This window comes from Zalophus californianus, chromosome 3 (assembly GCF_009762305.2).
Source record: "Zalophus californianus isolate mZalCal1 chromosome 3, mZalCal1.pri.v2, whole genome shotgun sequence".
NCBI classification, from domain to species: Eukaryota; Metazoa; Chordata; class Mammalia; order Carnivora; family Otariidae; genus Zalophus; species Zalophus californianus.
Window position 1 is genome coordinate 182884169 of NC_045597.1, and position 14902 is coordinate 182899070.

The window sequence follows — 14902 nt, forward strand, 5'->3', positions numbered from 1 at the left end:
AAATTGCATAAAGGGTACCTGGGATCTTTCCATATTATTTCTTGCAACTGCTTATGAACCTACAAATAATTATAAATAAAAAGTTTAATTTTTTTAAAAAGCTACATTTGCTTTCTTTTAGGTCAATTTCCATTAATTCAATTAGTATTTGTCAAGTTTTGATTGTCAGTCTCTATTCTTAAGAGTCCATTCAATACCTGAATGGCAAGCATGTGTAATCTCACAAGCCAAATGATCAGTTAATGGTGGCTTCCTAGAGCGCTTTGCTGAACGGGGTTGTGAGTCACACATATCCAAGCAGGCAAGAGTGCCATAATAGACTATCAATGTCTACAATGAATGTGGAGATGAAGGGTGCCAGATGACATCTCTGATCTCTTGAGCAGTGTCAACACATAAACAAGATTTACAATATTAGAGGGTAAGCAGTAATAAACAGTAGTAATAAGTAATTCGGCCTGAGTATGTAGGGAAGACACCAAAATTATGGAGGCATTTTTTTTTTAAAAAGGCATAATTATTTGCAACAACATGGTTGGAACTAGAGGGTGTTAAGTTAAGCAAAATAAGTGAAACAGAGAAAGACAATTATCATATGATCTCACTGATGTGTGGAATTTAAGAAACAGAACAGAGGATCGTAGGGGAAGAGAAGAAAAAATAAAACAAAACAAAACCAGAGAGGGAGACAAACCATAAGAGACTCTTAATCATAGGAAACAAGCTGAGGGTTGCTGGAGGGGAGGCGGTGGAAGAATGGGGTAGCTGGGTGATGGACATTAAGGAGGGCATGTGATGTAATGAGCATTGGGTGTTACCTAAAACTGATGAATCGCTGACCTGTACCTCTGAAACCAATAATACATTATATGGGGGTTGGGGGGGGGAGAGGAGCCAGATGGCAGAGGAGTAGGAGACCTAAATTTTGTCTGGCCCCAGGAATTCAGCTAGATGGGGATCAAACCATTCTGAACACCGATGAACTCAACAGGAGATCAAAGAAAAGAATAACAGCAACTCTCTGAACAGAAAAGCGACCACTCTCTGGAAGGTCTCGTCTGATTTGTTTATTGTATATTTTTCTGGTGTTGTTGTTACCCTGTTAGCGTTTTGTTCTCTCATTCATCTGTTCTCCTCTGGACAAAGTGACAAGATGGAAAAAAAATCACCTCAAAAAAAAAAAAAAAAAAAGAACAAGAGGCAATACTGACTGCCAGGGACCTAATTAATACAGACATTAGTAAGATGTTGGAACTAGAGTTCAGAATGACAATTTTAAAGATACTAGCTGGGCTTGAAAAAAGCATGGAAGATATTAGAGAAACTCTGGAGAAATAAAAGAACTAAAAACTAACCAAGTCAAAATCAAAAAGGCTATTAATGAGGTGTAATAAAAAATGGAGGCCCTAACTGCTAGGATAAACAAGGCAGAAGAGAGAATTAGTGATATAGAAGACCAAATGATAGAAAATAAAGAAGCTGAGAAAAAGAGAGATAAACAACTGCTGGATCATGAGAGGAGAATTTGAGAGATAAGTGATACCATAAGAAGAAACAATATTAGAATAATTTGGATCCTAGAAGAAGAAGAAAGAGAGAGAGGGGCAAAAGGTATATTGGAGCAAATTATAGCAGAGAACTTCCCTAATGTGAGGAAGGAAACAGGCATCAAAATCCAGGAGGCACAGAGAACCTCTCTCAAAATCAATAAAAATAGGTCAACACCCCAACATCTAATGGTAAAACTTACGAGACTCAGAGACAAAGAGAAAATCCTGAAAGCAGCTTGGGACAAGAGATCTGTAACCTACAATGGTAGAAACATTAGATTGGCAACCAGACCTATCCACAGAGACCTGGCAGGCCAGAAAGCACTGGCATGATATCTTCAGAGCACTAAATGAGAAAAATATGCAGCCAAGAATACTATATCCAGCTAGGCTCTCATTGAAAATAGAAGGAGAGATAAAAAGCTTCCAGGACAAACAAAAACTAGAGGAATTTGCAAAAACAAAACCGGCCCTACAAGAAATATTGAAAGGGGTCCTCTAAGCAAAGAGAGAGCCTAAAAGTAATGTAGAGCAGAAAGGAACACAGACAATATACAGTAACAGTCACCTTACAGACAATACAATGGCACTACATTCATATCTTTCAATAGCTACCTTGAATGTAAATGGGCTAAATGCCCCAATCAAAAGACACAGGCTATCAGATTGGATTAAAAAACAAGACCCATCAATATGCTGTCTGCAAGAGACTTATGTTAGGCCCAAAGACATCCCCAGATTGAAAGTGAGGGAGTGGAAAACCATTTGCCATGCTAATGGACACCAAAAGAAAGCTGGGGTGGCAATCCTTATATCAGACAAATTAGATTTTAAACCAAAGACTATAATAAGAGATGAGGAAGGACACTATATCATACTTAAAGGGTCTATCCAACAAGAAGATCTAACAATTGTAAATATCTATGCCCCTAACATGGGACCAGCCAATTATATAAGCCAGTTAATAACAAAAGCAAAGAAACACATCGAAAACAATACAATAATAGTAGGGGACTTTAACACCCCCCTCACTGAAATGGACAGATCATTTAAGCAAAAGATCAACAAGGAAATAAAGACTTTATATGACACACTGGACCAAATGGACTTCACAGATATATTCAGAACGTTTCATCCCAAAGCAATAGAATACACATTCTTCTCTAGTGCCCATGGAACATTCTCCAGAATAGGTCACATCCTGGGCCACAAATCAGGTCTCAAATAGTACCAAAAGATTGGGATCACTCCCTGCATATTTTCAGACCACATGCTTTGAAGCTTAAACTCAATTAGAAGAGGAAAGTCAGAAAGAACTCAAATACATGGAGGCTAAAGAGCATCCTACTAAAGAATGAATGGGTCAACCAGGAAATTAAAGAAGAATTAAAGAAATTCAAAGAAATTCATGGAAACAAATGAAAATGAAAACACAGCTGTTCAAAATCTTCGGGATGGAGCAAAGGCAGTCCTAAGAGGAAAGTATATAGCAATACAAGCCTTTCTCAAGAAACAAGAAAGGTGTCAAATACACAACCTAACCCTACACCTAAAGGAGCTGGAGAAAGAACAGCAAAGAAAGCCTAAACCCAGCAGGAGAAGAGAAATAATAAAGGTCAGAGCAGAAATCAATGAAATAGAAACCAAAAGAACAGTAGAACAGATCAACAAAACTAGGAGCTGGTTCTTGGAAAGAATTAACAAGATTGATAAATTCCTGGCCAGACTTATCAAAAAGAAAAGAGAAATGACCCAAATAAATAAAATCGTGAATGAAAGAGGAGAGATCACAACCAACACCAAAGAAATACAAACAATTATAAGAACATATTATGAGCAGCTATATGCCAGCACATTAGATAATCTGGAAGAAATGGATGCATTCCTAGAGATGTATCAACTACCAAAACTGAACCAGGAAGAAATAGAAAACCTGAACAGACCTATAACCACTAAAGAAATTGAAGGAGTAATCAAACATCTCCCAACAAACAAAAGCCCAGGGCCAGATGGCTTCCCAGGGGAATTCTACCAAACATTTCAAGAAGAATTAGTACCTATTCTTCTGAAATTGTTCCAAAAAATAGAAATGGAAGGAAAACTTCCAAACTCATTTTACGAGGCTACCATTACCTTGATCCCAAAACCAGACAAGGACCTCATCAAAAAGGAGAATTACAGACGAATATCCTTGAAGAACATGGATGCAAAGCTTCTCACCAAAATACTAAGCAATAGGATCCCACAGTACATTAAAAGAATTATTCACCACGACCAAGTGGGATTTATCCCTGGGCTGCAACATTGGTTCAACATCTGCAAATCAATCAGTGTGGTTCAATACATTAATAAAAGAAAGAACAAGAACAAGAACCATAGGATCCTCTCAATAGATGCAGAAAAAGCATTTGACAAAGTACAGCATCCTTTCTTGATCAAAATTCTTCAGAGTATAGGCATAGAGGGTACATACCTCAATATCATAAAAGCCATCTATTCTCAATGGGAAAAAACTGAGAACTTTCCCCCTATGGTCAGGAACACGGCAGAGATGTCCACTATCACCACTGCTATTCAACATAGTATTAGAAGTCCTAGCCACAGCAATCAGACAACAAAAAGAAATAAAAGGCATCGAAATCAGCAAAGAAGAAGTGAAACTCTCACTCCTTGCAGATGATATGATACTTTATGTGGAAAACACAAAATACACCACCCCCAAACTGCTAGAACTCATACAGGAATTCAGTCAAGTAGCAGGATATAAAATCAATGCACAGAAATCAGTGGCATACCTATACACCAACGATAAAACAGAAGAAAGAGAAATTAAGGAGTCGATCCCATTTACAATTGCACCCAAAACCATAAGATACCTAGGAATAAATCTAACCAAAGAGGCAAAGAATCTGTACTCAGAAAACAATAAAATACTCATGAAAGAAATTGAGGAAGACTCTGTGACCCCGAGGGTCCTAAGACCACACTGTCCCATGAGTGTTCCAACCTCCACTTAGCCACTGGAGCAACATCCCTCAGCGGAGCTGACTTCTGTGGAAAAATCCAAGATATCCATTGACAGATGGATGGGTAAAGAAGATGTGGTATAGGGTGCCTGGGTGGCTCAGATGGTTAAGCGTCTGCCTTCAGCTCAGGTCATGATCCCAGGGTCCTGGGATTGAGTCCTGCATCAGGCTCCCTGCTCCTTGGGAGCCTGCTTCTCCTTCTGCCTCTCTCTCTCTCTCATGAATAAATAAATAAAATCTTTAAAAAAAAGAATATGTGGTATATATATATACAATGGAATATTATGCAGCCATCAAAAGGAATGAGATCTTGCCATTTGCAACGACGTGGATGGAACTGGGGGGTGTTATGCTGAGTGAAATAAGTCAAATCAGAGAAAGACGTGTATCATATGATCTCACTGATATGAGGAATTCTTAATCTCAGGAAACAAACTGAGGGTTGCTGGACTGGTGGGGGGTGGGAGGGATGGATGGGGTGGCTGGGTGATAGACATTGGGGAGGGTATGTGCTATGATGAGCACTGTGAATTGTGTAAGACTGTTGAATCAAAGCCTATACCTCTGAAACAAATAATACATTATATGTTTAAAAAAAAAAAGAAGAAGAAGATAGCAGGAAGGGAAAAATGAAGGGGGGAGGAAATCAGAGGGGGAGTCGAACCATGAGAGACAATGGACTCTGAGAAACAAACTGAGGGTTCTAGAGGGGAGGGGGTGGGGGCATGGGTTAGCCTGGTGATGGGTATTAAAGAGGGCACATACTGAATGGAACACTGGGTATTATATGCAAACAATGAATCATGGGACACTACATCAAAAACTAATGATGTAATGTATGGTGATTAACATAACATAATAAAATTTAAAAAACTAAAAATTTAAAAAATTTAAGAAATAATACATTATATGTTAATTAATTGAATTAAAGTTTATAAAAATGTTAATTTTTTTGCTCTTTTTTTATGTTATGTTAATCACCATACATTACATCATTAGTTTTTGATGTAGTGTTCCATGATTCATTATTTGCATATAACACCCAGTGCTCCATGCAGAATGTGCCCTCTTTAATACACATCACCAGGCTAGCCCATCCTCCCAACCCCCTCCCCTCTAGAACCCTCAGCTTGTTTTTCAGAGTCCATTATCTCTCATGGTTTGTCTCCCCCTCTGATTTCCCCCCTTCATTCTTCCCCTCCAGCTATCTTCTTCTTCTTCTTCTCCTTCTCCTCCTCCTCCTCCTCCTCCTCCTCCTCCTTCTTCTTCTTCTTCTTCTCCTTCTTTTAACATATAATGTATTATTTGCTTCAGAGGTACAGCTCTGTGATTCAACAGTCTTGCACAATTCACAGTGCTCACCATAGCACATACCCTCCCCAATGTCTATCACCCAACCGCCCCATCCCTCCCACCCCCCCACCAGTCCAGCAACCCTCAGTTTGTTTCCTGAGATTAAGAATTCCTCATATCAGTGAGGTCATATGATACATGTCTTTCTCTGATTGACTTATTTCGCTCAGCAAAGCACTCTCCAGTTCTATCCATGTCGTTGCAAATGGCAAGATTTCATTCCTTTTGATGGCTGCATAATAGTCCATTGTAGATATATATACCACAGAAGGCATAATATAAGGGAAATAACTTTCCATAGAGAGGAAAGCATGTGTATTGGCATAGTGAGAAGTGCTGGGTGGTTGCAACAGAGCAATCCTATATAAGAATGGTGGGAAGTGAACCAGAATAGACAGCTTGGGGCCACCTGCTCTTGGGCTCTCCATTGCATACATGCTAATGATTTCAGTTACTCATAATTTTAATGATCCTCAGAATCAAGGGCACATCATAATTTTAAATATTTTTAGCAGCATACAGAGAGTGTCTTTATCTGGGGCCCTCATCATCACTACTTTTGTGCATGTGAGCAGTATCACTTATAGAAAAGCAAAAAAAAAAAAAAGCAGACAGAGAGAACCCACTTCATTCTGGGGAACTAGCCTCATCCCTGGAAGTTAATCTTTTTCCCAAGTGCACCTGGCTCTGCTCAAAAGTATTATAGATCAGGAAAAAGCTTGAGAAAAATTTGTTTAAGTTGAATTAATTTTCACAACTGGTGCATAAAGATGCAAATACCATGCCTTTGAAGAGTCACATATGGTACATCACACATGTACGTCTGGATTTCTTAGTATGTGGCATTTGGATACATGATAGAAGAGTAATTCCCAACCTGGTTGATCATCATTCTTATCCAGGGAACTTTAAAAGTCTAAATTCTCAGACCATATTCCAAATGTACTCAATGAGCCTCTTAAGGAAGACCTAGGGATGTATTATTTTAAGCTCTCAAGTGGTCCTACTTTGGGGCAAGTTTGAAAAGAAGTATATTTAAAACTTCAGGCCTCTGATGGGCTGAATTGTGTGCCCCCAAATTCACATGTTGAATCCTTAACTGCCAGAACCTCAGAATATTACTATATTTGGAGATAAGATTTTTAAGGAAGTAATAAAGCTAAAATGAGGCCATTAGGGTGGGCCCTATCAATCGACTGGTGTCTTTATAAAAAGAGGAAATCTTCACATGCAGAGAGACAGCAGGAAAGGGCATCCATAGTGGAATGACCATGTGAGCACACAGGAAGAAGGTGGCCACCTGCAAGGCAAGGAAAGGGGCCTCAGAAGAAACCCAACCTGCCAACCCCTTGATCTTGGACTCCAGAACTGAGAAAATAACTTTGTTGTTTGAGCCACCCAGTCTGTGCTATTTTGTTGTGGCAGCCCTTGACACTGATAAAGGCTGAAATCCCATAGAACGCCAAATAAAATAAAGTTAGAATACTTGGTCTAGTGAGAAAAGTGAAGGTGAGAGAAAAGTGGAGAAGACCCAGCAACAGCTAGAAGATGAGGGATGGGGGAATCATCCACAAGAACTGGGGATGTGCAAACTAGAGCCCACTGGACAAATCTGCCCCATTACCTATTCTTGTCAATAAAATGTTATTGAAAGACAGGGGCACCTGAGTGGCTCAGTCGGTTAAGCATCTGACGTTGGCTCAGGTCATGATCTCAGGGTCCTGGGATCGGGCCCCGCATTGGGCTTCCTGCTTAGCTGGGAGCCTGCTTCTCCCTCTCACTCTGGCCCTTTCCCCCCTCTGCTCTATCTCTCTCTCTCAAATAAATAAATAAAATCTTTAAAAAAAAATTATTGAGGGGCTCCTGGGTAGCTCATTTGGTTAAATGTCTGCCTTCAGCTCCGGTCATGATCTCAGGGTACTGGGATCAAGCCTCACATCAGGCTCCCTGCTCAGTGGGGAGCCTGCTTCTCCCTCCCACTCTCCCTCTGTCCTTTCCCTCTCTCTCTCTTTCTCTTTCTCAAATAAATAAATAATATCTTAAAAAATAAATTAATTAATTTAAAATATTTATTGAAAGACATAGTTGTGCTCATTCATTTGCAATGTCTCTTTGGCAGTTTCCAGCTACAATGGCAAAGTTGAGTAGTTAAAACAGAAACCATTTGGCCCATAAAGCCTAAAATTTTACTATCTAGCCCTTTCCAGAAAAAAAAAAAAAAAACTATCAATTCCACACTAGAATATAAACTACAAGAGGGCAGGAACTTCATTTATCTAACACAGCACTGTCAAGATAAGTTTCTGCTTTGATCAAAGTATTTTATCTGTGCTGTCAGTACAGTAGCCACCAAACACATGTGGCTATTTAAATTTAAATTAATTACAATAAAATGAAATTTAAAATTTAGTTCCTGAGTCTCATTAGCCACAGTAAAGCTTGCCATAACCATATATGTGGTTAGCGGCGACCCTACTGTCTAACATAGGTCTGGTGTCATTCATCACTATATTCTCAATGCCCAGATCAGTGCCTGGAAAATAATAAAGAAGCTTTCCAGAAATCATCACTAAATGAGTAAATGAACGAATCAGTATGGAAGGAGAATGACATTTAATTGTTCATTCGTACATAAGCGTTAAAATTCACATTGAATGAAATTCCAAACTATGCCACTGTGGTAGGCAGAATTATAAAGAGATGCCTCCAAAAATCCAAATCTCCTGATTTTTCAACGCTAATTGAGGTACTTTTGTAAAGGGACTTTCCAATTGTCATTAAGGTTATGAATCTTAAGATAGAGAGATGATCCTGGAATAGCCACATGAGCCCTATCTCAACATGTGAATCCCTAAAAGCAGAGAAGTTTCTCTGGCTGGAGTCCAAAGACGGATGTTGCCGAAGAAGGAAGGAGAGGAGCCAGAGAAATGAGAAGTGTCAAAAGGATTTCTCCATCCTCCATTGCTTGCTTGAAGGAGGCCAAGAGCCTTTCTCATGCAGGTGGCCTCCAGAAGCTGAGAACAACCTTCAGCCAGCAGCTGTATGGCTCTGAATTCAACCAACATCCTCAATGAGCCTGGAAATGAATTTCTCCCTTGGGCCTCCAGAAAGGGACACAACCATGTTCTGAGGCTCTGAGCAAGGAACCAGTGCCTGAACTTCAGACCCAGAAACCGTGAGATGAGAAATAGATGGTAAGCTGCTCTGTTTGTCATCATCTGTCACTTAACCAGCCACAGTACAGACATTAAGTCTCCCAAAATTAGATTTTTAGAGTGATTATAGGTAAAGCATGAATAATTATATATTTGAAAGGAAAACCAACCCTCAGCCCATCCTCCAGCTATCCCTTCTTAAGGATTTAGGGGAAAAGGCAAGCATTCCATTTATGTAAGACAATCCTGCCTGGTTGAAAAAGACATCTTTGGAGCCAGTGTGAAAATCAGCTGTACTGGCCAGTCAGATGGAACACAAAAGCACCCAAAGACACCTCCTCTCAATGCCTACACCTTACCAAGTTCTACATTATCGAGGGCTTTGTGAAGAAAGTTTCAAGACCAATTAGACTGAAGCATCTCTAAGGTGACACACAACAATCACAAGCCACATAACCATGCATTCATGTTTTATGTCACTCCCCTCTCATGTAGTCGGGTTTCTTTCACATATCTCTTGAGATAGCCAATTATGTTTAACATATAATTACGACATTCTCAGGAAGCCCAAACAAATATAAATATAACAAAGTTATGTCTACCCAACACATTTAGCATCTAGCTAGTTATTTTCAAATACCTTTAAGGTAATGGCAAACATTTAGAAATGGCATTGGCCTTCATGATAATCTAATAGCCCACAACCCTCTTCCAAGAGAGCACAGTTGTCTCTGTGATAATGTCAGGCCTAGAACCCCTTTATTTTCATACTATGGCCTATACTTTTCCTATTACCTTTCTGGTATTTCATGAGCCTCACATCTTGGTGAATACTTCCTGTAACTTTCAGAGTGCAGCTTTCTGAGTTTTTATTCTACAATGTATACAATAATGGTAAAAATACAGAAGATACTTTTCAAGTTTTACCCAAACAGAATACCAACTTTTATTCCCCTTACACTATGTATTTCACAATTTCTTACTCATTTTTCTTGGTTCTCTTAGTCCCTGTTTCTCATCTTCTTGGCATTACCAATATTGTAATGGGCTTTTTCCGTATCCTAAGCCTCTGCCTATCTGCTTAATAAATTAAGAATATAAAAAAGTGAGCTGTCCTTTTTCTTTTTCAAGATTTTATTTACTTGAAGGGCACCTGAATGGCTCAGTCGTTGGGCATCTGCCTTCGGCTCAGGTCGTGATCCCAGGGTCCTGGGATCGAGCCCTGCATCGGGCTCCCTGTTAGGCGGGAACCTGCTACTCCCTCTCCCATTCCCCCTGCTTGTGTTCGCTCTTTCACTGTGTCTCTCTCTATCAAATAAAAAAATGAAATCTTTGAAAAAAAAGATTTTATTTACTTGAGAGAGAGAGTGAAAGAGAGAGCATGAGTGGGGTGGAGGTGCAGAGGGACAAGCAGACACCCTACAGAGCAGGGAGCCCTGTGGGGGGCTCCATCCCAGGACCCTAAGATCATGACCTGAGCCAAAGTCAGATACTTAGCCAACTGAGCCACCCAGGCATTCCAAGCTGTCCTTATCTTTGAATCATATGGATTATTATGAATTGATAAATTCTATGAATTATTATGCCATTACACAACTCTGATATATATCAAATCTAGGATTAATATTAGGACTATTTGGTCCTAATTTGCCTGTTACTGACAAGGGACAATAACTTCTAAAAAAGATCAGAGAAAAGTTAATTCCATGCTCTTCAAGATAGAGAAATTTATAATATTTTTGATAGTTTTTTTCTCTTTCTTGTGTTAGAGCTTAATTCACATTTTAAAAAGCATATTCTCATTTCTACTGAAGTATCTTTTTAACATATTTGAATGGTCTTGATTGGTTTAACTTAAGGCAAGAAAATGGACAAACAACAGAAAATGAAAAAGAAGAAAGTTGTGTAAGTGGTCTTAATAATAGAAAATATGAGCATCAAGTGATGTACATTTCCACATGTCAGTGTGATTGAGGCAGCACTTTTGATGATCATCAATGTGCATATTGTGATGTTAATAGATTATCAGTATAAGGAAATAAGGAATTTTCGTGAGGAAGCTTATTCATGTCTGCTGAAGAAACATTTCCCAAAGCATCATGAACAGAACACTCATTCCAGAAATGTTAATAGGTGCTCCTCATCAAATGGAATTTATGGTCAGATACAATTGAGCAACTCTTCGGGCTGCATCCCATTCTTGGAAAGTTGTAATTAGGATAAATGTGTGACAAGTCTAGAACAGTCATTGAGGAATTAAAATTCCTTCATTTAGTGAAATCCAGAACGCTCTCAAATTTATTTTACTAAAGGACTCTTTTCCAAAGAACATCTATTAATATCTCATGGGAAATGTTCTGCAAGAATAATCTTGCATCAATTTTTTTTCTATACTTAGTTGTAGTTCCAGTTTCAGGCTCTACAAAATAGTGAATATTTCCTACTGCACATGTTTTACTGTGGTCTGTATAAAATGTTTTAAGTAACCTGCAGGAATGTATAAAATAATAAAAATGTTCCCAAACCTGAAGGACTGGAAAGAGAAAAAGATGGTTATTTTTTTTTTCATCCAGGAGCTGTTTCGTCCATCACTCTTATCCTAATTCCCCGTCTTTCCTTTCCTTGCACACAAAACCAAGGGGAGAGATTTGCGGAGCACTGCAGTTGAAGAGAACTTTGCTTCTGGTGGTGAGTCTATCAAAGATGCATCAGAACTGAATATTGGTGAGTTTTGTACAGGCCAGAACAAAAGAGAAGACATTTTAAGGGAAGAGAACATAAAGGAAAGTCAGAGTGGGAAAAGAAGCAGCAGATTTCTGAAGTTATTTTGAACTTGGCTGGAGATAATTCATATAAAGCTCTGAGCAAAATGTGCCTTACACAGGATGGGCTTACAATTATTATTACCATGATTAATTGTCACAGGAGAATTACTTTCTCTATCTTCTATTTTCCGACCAAAGAGAAGAAATCAAAAGTCCCCTCCCTCTTGGAGAGTATTGCAGACACTCACTGTACCTCCCTTCTCTACCCCCTCCCCCCACCCGACTTCCGTCTCCCAGGGAGAAAGCATGCCCAGCCTGAAGGGGTAGAACATGTCTTTATCAGGACATGTGGCCCTAGTGGGCAGAGTCACTGTGTCTTAAAGGAGGACCTTCCAGTGCCGGGTCCTCTCTGGCCTGCTTGTGTTTGAGCACAGAAGACCATTTGGACCTCTCATTGGTAGTACTCTTGAGCTTCCTTTCTGCTCGGCATAGAAGCTGGAGCCTTTATCCCTTTTTCCCCTCCTATATGAAATAGGCCCACATTTCACACAGCTCGATGGGTCCACATCCACACAGCTGGATGGGTCCAGCTGCCGTTAATTCAGAAAAGTGAGAGTGGAAATATCCTCATGATCTTAGGCCCACATTCTCTAATCCAGCTCTTACCAGAAAGTTCTACAAAAGAGAACATAGGGTGCCTTCAGCTGCAAAGAACAAAATACCCAATAAAAATGATTTAAACAGTTGGGATTAATTTCACTTATGTACAAAAAAAAAAAAAAAAAAAATCCATGGCAGACCCCAGAGTTAATCCAGAGACTCGACAACAGGGCTGCAGATGGATTCTGTGGCCTTTGTCTTGGAATTGTGAAAGTTCTGAAACAGTTTCACGCATCCTATCTTCACACGATATTGTCCAAATTCAACAGCAGGGTGAGAGTATCTCCTCCCACCAGTCTTCAGGCAACTCCGTAACTCCCCTGGCCGGGATTAGGTCATATGCCCATGTTATGGCAACAGGGGAGGCTGAGAAATGGAGTCTCCAGCTTTTCCAGCCTTTGTAATGGTGTGGGGGGAGGGAGGGTCTTGCCCACAAGGAAGAAGAGAGATGGGAATGGTTATCAGGCATGCAGCTATCAGAGGATCCAATCTGACGCACACATAGTGTCATAAATGCTCTCCTGGTTTATCAACTGTCAAGAGAATATCCCAGTGAACTATCATCCAGGTCCCTGAAGGGTAGGTTAAAGAAGTTGTAGATCCTTAAACCTAATATTTATAAAGGAAGAGGAAGGGGGAATAAATGTTTACAGGAAGGAGCAGAGGGAAATGGAAAAGGGGCAATGATATAAAAGACTGAAGCCAGGTCATAGGAGACTATGTACTCGTTCCTAAGAATCCCCACCCAGGGTCCCATCACTGGGCTGGTGCACCCATCCCATGAGTGACATGAGTGTTGGTGGCAAAGGTTCACAGCCATAGCATTCCCTGAAAATCACTGATGGTTGAAGGGAGCTGCCTCAGCTGGAGATGCTTAGGACCTGCTGCATCCATAGTGGGCTGAAGCCCCTGAGACAAAGGAACAAAATGCAGTCTCCTTGCCCTCAAGATGGAAGAACTAAAGCATTCATACTCCAGAGCTCCCTTGGGATCAGGCCAAGGCTAGATGTCAGCTGAAAGCATGTCTGTGCTTAGCTTCTTCCTTTGGCCTCCTCTGCTCCTCTCTCTTCCTTAATGGGTTCTTCTGGGAACAACTCCTTAATCATTTACTTGCACAAGAACTCTTATCTCATATTCACTTCTAGGGGATCTGACCTAACACTGTCAGGAGTGCCAAGCTAAGAAATTTCAATTGCATTATAAAAGCAATGGGGAATTTAAATTAAAAAATTTAAAAAAAAAAGCAATGGGGAGCTATTGAAAGTTTTAGAGCAACCGTGCTTGAAGATGATTCGTCTGGCAACAGCCTGGAGAAAGAATTAATGGAAATGGTTGCCCCTGTATTACTAATTATCATGCAAAAGGTATGGTCTTGGAATTGATACATTAGAGAGAGGAGAGACATTCTCAAAGATCTCTCCTTTATGACTCTACATAGATTTACTCCAAAAAGAGTTGCAGTATTTTTCATTACAAAATTTCTGGCAAGAATTTCTATGGGTATCACTTGCCAGAAGCCTATAGTTTACAAGTTTGCCTTTATATTTTGTGGATAACCTTGAAGTATGTTTTTTCTACTTATGACATTGCCCAGCCTTATCCACTAAGAACTGAACAACAACAACAAAATAAATGTATGAATGAAGAATGACTTAAGTTAGATATAGAATTTTTTTAAGGCATGATTTAAACTCAGGAGGTAAGATAGGCCCTTGTAGATTTTCTTACCCTGGAAGTTCTTTAAGAAAAATAAATAAAAATTGTAAAACACCTGTGCTTGATGGTTTGAGTGTAAATTAACCTGAGTTCATGACCATGCTCAGAATTCCGCAGGAAATCCCCTCTGAGGGATGATTTCAGGTAAATGACAGGGCTTAAAATCACAGAATCTAAATCTGTATCAAGCATAAGACAGATGAAAAAGGATACTTATGCGGCTTTTGTACAAAATGTTTACAGCTGATACGCTAAATATTTCTATATAATGTATTTGCTAGAAATCAAAGGGAGATATTTTTATTCTTGTTCAGAGGGTTTGGAAGAATCTAAAGTAGAAACAGATTTATTTTATGTTACCTCCCCCAGTGAAATTATAACTATGTAGCAACAAAAGTTAGGTCTGTTATTTGCATCAAGAAAGACTGGAAACTATTTACGAATGTAGCTTTCTATTCAGATAACTCTCAAACCCTGATCCTGGGAACAGCTCTGAATAAAGAGGAAAAACAATAAGAATAATAACTTTCACTTATCTTAGTCACTCAGAGAGTTAGGGAGTGTGATATTTAAGGTAATAAAGCACAGTACTTTTGGTTTCACTCCCTAAACAAAACTTTTCTAAACCTTTAATATGTCTTAAATGTGGTATTGTGAGCTTATGTGACAGAAATTTA

General features: G+C 39.4%; 1 long non-coding RNA gene across 2 annotated transcripts in view; it reads left to right on the plus strand.

The window, feature by feature from the left end:
• The window catches only part of LOC113919384, an 83461-nt gene that overhangs the window by 28897 nt on the left and 39662 nt on the right, over positions 1 to 14902 (plus strand). The window contains exon 1 of one of the 2 annotated variants that reach the window (XR_003518978.2): positions 11690 to 11808. The exons of the other annotated variant lie outside the window; for it this stretch is intronic. This is a non-coding gene — a long non-coding RNA (uncharacterized LOC113919384). Of the gene's footprint in view, positions 1 to 11689; positions 11809 to 14902 lie in introns of those variants that run through there. 2 annotated transcript variants of the gene reach the window in all.